The sequence below is a fragment of the Emydura macquarii genome, unplaced genomic scaffold, assembly GCF_026122565.2.
Source record: "Emydura macquarii macquarii isolate MOO-44397 ecotype Brisbane River unplaced genomic scaffold, CSIRO-AGI_Emac_v2 contig_2897, whole genome shotgun sequence".
NCBI classification, from domain to species: Eukaryota; Metazoa; Chordata; order Testudines; family Chelidae; genus Emydura; species Emydura macquarii.
Genome location: NW_027133034.1, coordinates 15938227 through 15945477, shown reverse-complemented (window position 1 = coordinate 15945477; position 7251 = coordinate 15938227). Strand labels below are relative to the sequence as shown.

Here is a 7251-nt window from a genome sequence, read left to right as displayed (position 1 = left end):
GAAAGGTTCATGGCCATGCCCTAAATACTGGAGATGAGTGAGGGGACCACTCCATAAGGGATGTGTACAATATTACCAGGCCCACACACATCTTATAAGTGAAAGGGTACCTGAAACTTGCTGTGGGCAAGATATGCTGGACTGGTGTGTTGAATCAGGGATCTGAATATCATCTAATCCAAATATCAGCCTCTTTGCCTCCTCCCCAACAGTGCCAGTGAAGAACGCCAGGTTTGTTTTTGTGCAGAAACTGGCACAACAATTCAGTGTTGCCAGCTCACGTGATTTCAATGGAGAATCTCATAATATGGCATTTTTCTAAAAGCCCCAGTTCCTGGAGTCATGGGATTATATGAAAAACCTCAGCTTCCATGAAAAAGAGTTAAGCGTCTATCCCTCAGGTTTACGGAGAATAGCTTGAGAACATGAGCCATAAATGCTCTGACACCACAAGGCAAACAAACAGAAGTCAAGATTTGAGGCCTGATTCAATTTCTGAACACACGAGATTGGTAGCATTGCAAGTCTCTCCTCTCCTCCCCCCCCACACCATGGCAACAGTGGAATACAGCAAAATCATCCCATCTTTATAGAATTCCAAAGTAAACACAGAAGCAAACTGCTGGAAGTCATCCCCCAGCATCGTCAAGATACAGACTTTGTACCAGCACAAAGGAAACTAGTCCAGCATGTAGATACATGTAAAGGCATGCAAGAAAATTGCCTAAACATAGCAACAACAAAAAATGATGCACAATAGTAAGTCAGCAACATACTGCAACAAAAATTCACATAAAAGCATGCCACAACCCATCATTAACATTGCAACACTTCATTTAAAAAGCACCCAATAAGCCAAGCTTCTCTGTCCATTAACAACTTCTTGGGTAGAGGGCAGTATGCAGCGGTAGACCTCATGCCCTGGACTGAAGGAGAAAAGCAGTGACCCTTTCTCCTGAACTGCCAAAAGAAGAGATGAAGGGATCCAAGCAGGAGTTACCTCTCCTGCTTGTGTGCATATGTTCTCAGCATTGACAGAAAGAAGAGTCTGGGCAAAGTGGGTGTCAGGAATCCATCTCCCAGTAGGAGGGAGAGGGAAGAGTAGAAAGGCCTCATCCATTGGAAGTGCAGGGGAATTACACAAAAGAAGCCTGGAGGAGCACCCAAGAGAGCCTTGGTCCCAGTTCTCAGTCTGCCCAACACCAGGCCCCTCTCAGTCTTCCCTATGGTGACTTAAATGTAAGTCTTTGTGAATGGTCGGGATACTTTCAAATTCTTTCCCCTCATGACACTTTCTGAGATGACCACTGCATTGTCCCCATCTTCATTCTTTTGCAGGATCAGCACTCAGTGATCTGAAAAAAAAAAAGAGTGAACACCACACTAAAGACATTTGCTGAGGATACTAAATAGGAAGAGTTGAAAACACCAGCAAGTCCAGAGAAATATCACAAAGGGACCTAGACAGGACAGAAACATGGGCAGAAAATAAAACAAGACTTGGCTTAGCAAAATGCAAGCCAGTACGTCAGTGGGGAGGAGGGATTAATCCAAAGCATGTGTACCTCATCAAGACTTCACTAAGAGAAACAGAACTAACAAAAATAAATGAAATCTTGTTTTTAATGTAACCAGGTCATAGTATGCTTCCCATAAACAGTTCTGTAGGACAGAAGAGAAGGTGGTTTTATTTCAGGGTTTTGTTTTGTTTTAATTAAGGGCTCAATTGTGACTGTAAGCAACAGCCCTGTACGAAGGGAATTGCCAAGGCCCACTGCCCCAGTGAGAGCTCTGTGAGGTCTTGTACCTCAAGCAGCCACAGGCCCAGATTTTCAGAAGAGCTCAGCAGGTTGCATACTAAGCTACTTTGGGGGGAAAATATCTCACCATGATTGTCACAGTTTGAATTGCTGAGCTCCCTTGAAAATAGCCTACAATAACCCTGAAAGCCTGCAGGAGTGCATGTTTGGGGAAAGGAGGAGACATGATCACTTTGCTTTGGGTGTAGCATGCTCTCCTCCTACACAGGCTCAGGGAAGGGAGACACTGGATGTTCTAGATAAAGGTTCACTGCTGTGAGTTGCTGAACATCCTGAATTCTCATCAGCATTAATGGAGGAATGGGAAGGCCCCCTTAAATCTGGGGGACCCAGCACTTCAGAGAATCAGGCCTCAAGTAAAGATCAAATTCAACCGGCCTATGTTTTTGTGTGTTCAACTCAGAAAGCTGTAAGCATTCTAGGCAATGAGAAAAAAGCTATTAAAAGGATTATGCTTGCTAGGGCAATAAACTGTAGCATCATCAGTTCCATGCTTTTGATTTTATGAGTGTTTCAGAGAAGATAAATAAATAAATGCTAAAGCATAGCATTTATTGTTATTTACTAGTTGTATTACATTAGCATAAAAGGGTTCCAATGGGTCAGGGCCCCATTATGACCAGCACTGTACAAGTGTGACAGCCACACTTCTGGCTGATACACCAGGGATTGAATGGGGCCTCTAGAGCAAACAGCACAAGGTACTACAGTTTGAGCTAGAGAGCCAAGGCTTTGCAGCTAGGGGCTGAAACAGGCTCATACTCTCCATAGATTGGCACACGAGAACTTATAACACACAGCCACCAGCCCATTGCACAAACACAAAGCAAGGCAACATAGCCTGCCCCTAAGCGTCTACAATGGAGGCATTTAACCACGGGCTGAAATAAGAAATGGTATGGAGCCACATTGCCCTACAGGGAGCCCAGGGAATGATCGTCCAGTATGTCACAGGCTGTGTAATTCTTTGTTCTGAGGGACATATAGCACACCCCTCACAGCAACCCTCATGTACAGGAGCTGGTAAAATTTACAGAACCGCAAGTAAAATAAAAACCATTCTGCCCTGTAGCGCTCCAAACATAAATACATAAACATACTCCAAACATACTCCAAACATAAATACAGCTAAGCAGTCCCCAACCAGGCTCCAAAAAGCAAACTTTAAAGAGCAGATTTATATTTATTGTTCCCTAAAGCAACAATATCCAGCAGAGGTCACCTGCTCAACTTCGTGAGGAAGTAAAGGGTGGGTTGGGGGGGGGGGGGAGAGAGACACAGACACTAGTTCCTTGTTCATCCCCATCAGCCTTCTTATAAGCCTGTTTGCTCTGACTCATACAGAAAGACTCATCCAGCAATTTCCTACAGCATATCCCTCTTATTTTCCACAGCTGGGTCAGTCCTGCTGCCTTGCAAATCCCTGCATTCAGTGCAAGCAGCTGTGATCCTCCTTACCTGAGGGTGAGAGTTAACCTCTTCTTGCCATGCCCTAGGCATGCTCTGGCTGCACCATTACACAGAGGGTATCTCCACCCCAATATTCAAAGGCCCTGATCCTGCAATGAGCCCTGCATGGGCACAAAACTCTTAACACAGGCAACTGATTATAAATTTGGGTTGATGTCTGCCTTCCCTCACATGATTCAAATTAGGCAAGTTGACCTGTGTGCTGTACTCAATATTCATTTCAGAAACAAAGAATAAGCATTTCAAATAACATGTAATTGATATACCTTTTTGCTACATAGTGTTACCTTCCTTGTTGCTTATTTCTGAGAAAGCATTTTTGCAGTAAAATGGGATGGGGCAGGAGGGGCAGAAGCAGGGAAGTTATAATTAATACATTCCTAGGTTTGAAACCAAAAAGGGCCATTAGATTTGAATAGCACAGAGCATAGAATTTCAGTCAGTACTCTTTTACTGAGCCCAATAACTCGTGGCTGATGAATGCATACCTTCTGGAAAGGTATCCAGTCTTGATATGAAGACGTCAAGAGATGGAGGATCCACCACAATTAAAGATATCCTGATAATAACACCTCCTTGAACAGTAGGGCTGAGATTTGAGCTCCCAACCTTCGCCAGTCTAAGCAAAAGTTTTATCGCTACACCCACTTCAAGACAAAAATAAAGATTCTTCTGGTCCTTAGCTTGCTCCTCTGCAGCACTTCAATCCCTGCGCTAGAGTGCTTATAAAAGGTAATAATAGGGGGAAAAGTGTGCATGGAGCCCCTTGTTACACTACAGCATTGCTACTCTATATTCAGTCCTGCTCTAAAGATACAATAAAGTGAAACATGGCAATTTGAGTCAGGAGTGGTAAAACTCCATCTTGTTTAATTTAAAGAGCTAAGAACGTCTCTTTTAAAGTGCTACACCAAATTAAAGCCTGACATTTCAATTAAGGAAGTAAAGGGATTCCAATCCCTTGTGCATTGTTACTTTAAAAATAGCTTGTGCTGTAGAATATCCTCACACTGAAGTTACTTCACAGCACAGATTATGAGGTAGAGTCTAATATGCAGCAATTGGGAGACAGAAGGGGTGTTTTTAAGAAAGATTCAGCCAGTGTTTGCACTGAGTGTTACTCTGGCAACCTGCCTCTATCTAAAGACAGACAATGCTACATTGTGTCAAAGTTATGTACACAGGGCAGAATTTTCATCCAATATCATGACTAGCAGGGCAGTAAAATAGGGAAAGAGCCTGTTCATCATTCCCCTGAGTTGCACTCACATTCATTGCATAATAATAAAGTTATATCTGAAGATTGGGGAAATGAGATCATGAGGCCTTTCTATCAATGCACTTTCTGGAGTCTAAGATTTCTCTCTATTTCTACATCTGATTCTTCTCTTGCATTTGCATTTAGAACCAAAAGCTGCAACCACCTAGGCATGTGGTGTTGCCTTCCACATATGAAGAGTTCTGTTGCACTAAATGGGACCGTACCCAGGCATATTCACAAATCTAAGTCATATTTTGTAACTCAGCCACACTGTGTGAGGCCTGCTTTTGCTATGGAGGACTTCTTCTCACAACCACATCATAAACACATAAGTCCATTGTGCTTGCCAGTTGTCCTCATGTAAGAAGAACAATCTCTATTATCATTTTTTAAAAACCTCTCTGTGTACAACGTATTTCCTAAGTGTAAAAGGTGTGTCTCTATATTTTTTCTCAGATGCCCTTTTATATATATATATATATTTTCCAGTTTTGGCAGGTGTGGTTGCTTCAGAGATGAAGATAAACAACTGGATCACTCATTCGAGTGGATTTTTATTCACCATGAAAAAGAAAACAAGAAATATTTTGTCTGGAAAAAAGGTTTGGGTTTTTTCTGCTTTTCTTTCTAATTAAAAGTTTCAAATTAGAAAATCAATCAATATTTGTGCAGAGCTATGAAAATATAAAACATTATAGAATTGCTGAGTATTATTTCTAAAAAAGAAACATGACAAGCAGTGAAGAAGTTATATGGCTTGTACACCACAGCTTGAGTCCTGTGGCATATTCATGAGCTGCTGCCTTATCAGCGAAGCAGAGCTCTAAAACCACACAAAAACAGTTCATTCAGCAACATGAGTTACACAGCTATGATAGTGATGGGTGAGCCTCAGACATGTCAGAGGTGAAGTTCAGATAAGCACATGAGCTTCTGGTGCTTATCAGAAACTCTTCCAAACCTCTTCAGCCTACAAAACTGTGTTGAAAGTAGAATACATATATGCTCTTTTGTGTTATTTCTTTTCCTTCCTGCTTCTGGTTAGACCAGAAATACCACAAAAACACTTCTCACAGGCAGACCTGCCAAGTTTTCTGCTATTCCCAGTAGTCTATTACTTTTATGTCTTTAATACTGGCCTATGGGGAAACCCTACCAATTAACTACTTCTTTGAGTGCCAGTCTGTAGCTTAGTCTGCAGGAGTGGAGATTTTGGGGATTTCATATGAAATCAGATAGTGATTTGTGTGTGGTAAGAAACAGCTTAAACAGCACTAAAATAGTTAAAGGGGCACAATCAATTCAAAATTGGTCAACTTTATGAGAAAGAACCAATTGGATTTTGCTGAAGTTAACCTGCTCCTTTCTCCCTACTACAAATTTTTATCCTTCTCTAATCAAGTTTTACCATTTTAAGGTTTTATTTTAAAAAAATATATTTTTGTCTCCCCTGTGGCTGTGTGAAAGACCAACAGGGGAAAACTGACTAGCTCTTCATACAGGGAAAGAGGGGAACTGATTGTTCACTAGTGCTGCCAAATACACAAAGGGCCTGATTCTCCTTCTTGTCTTGAGCCTTGAATTCTTAATGCTATCTGACAGACTTTAATTAGGGGCTTTAATGATGTGGAAAACTCCTTGCAATCCATTAAAAATACTGTACTTCTTCTTTCTGTGAGGTGCAAATTTCAAGCTCCCTCTGAAAATCAGTGCAATGAGAGCTGCATAAACAGCCATGTCATTGCAGGAGCTAGCATCACTGTAGGATCTTTCATCATCACACAGTCCTTTCAGTCTCTGGGTGCCTGGCAGCAGGAAAGGGAAGGCTCTTTGCACCTTCTCTCTTTTATGCAACTATTTAGGGTTAGGCACTGCACACCTCAAACTAAACTGTCAGTGAGGTTTTTGATTTTCAGTAGAGCCTTAACTGGCAGCAACAGTGGGAACTATAATGTAGACAGGCCTCAAGCATTTTTACCACTGTGTCATCTAACTGTGCTTATGGTGGTAAAGATGACCAAAGCCAGTTTACACTACGGTGCTGCGTAGCTGCACTGGAGCTAAATAATGGCTACACAATGTGCTGGTGTAGATGTAGCCTAACAAGAAAAAGGTGAAGAGTCAATCTCCCCAAGTAATTCATTAGGAATTTGTATGTTACACTCACATGCACTAGCTTCCAACATGTTGCTTGCAATAAATGTGCATTAAAAGAGAAATACCTTATGCATTTGCACAATCTGAAACATATCCTATCAAAAGTCATGTGTAGGCAGTTTCTCAGTGAACTGCCTACATTATTGCTACATTAACGCCTGATACCTTCTTCAGACTGTGAGCAGAGCACATTATCCATACATATAAACCTCTTTCCTAGTCCAATTTCTATTTGTAGAATTCAGCTATGGATAAAAGTGACCAGGTTCTTCTTCACTTTAATATTTGGGTTATATATTTCCCCCCCTTTGCCCTGATCCACATATACACAGTCTATCTAACTTTATCAGTGGTAACCTGTGCATTTGTTTCCAATCAATCAGGAATTTAACCTTCAGCCAAATTTAAAGCTGGCAGTAAATGTAAATAAAATGCATTGACACCGAGGAGTCACATAGGCACAGCTGTATGTTAGGGAGGGTACAGATAGGAGTAGTTTTGAAAGGGGTCCAGGATGAGCTCTCGTCTACGTGAGGCCATAGT

General features: G+C 41.6%; 1 long non-coding RNA gene across 1 annotated transcript; it reads right to left on the bottom strand.

The window, feature by feature from the left end:
• Window positions 1–566: 566 nt before the first annotated feature.
• Window positions 567–4526, bottom strand: LOC137166814 (uncharacterized). The gene is made up of 2 exons (XR_010923830.1): window positions 3779–4526; window positions 567–1355 (listed from the first exon to the last, which is right to left on the bottom strand). It is a non-coding gene; the product is annotated as an uncharacterized lncRNA (long non-coding RNA).
• Between the last annotated feature and the right edge of the window lie 2725 nt (window positions 4527–7251).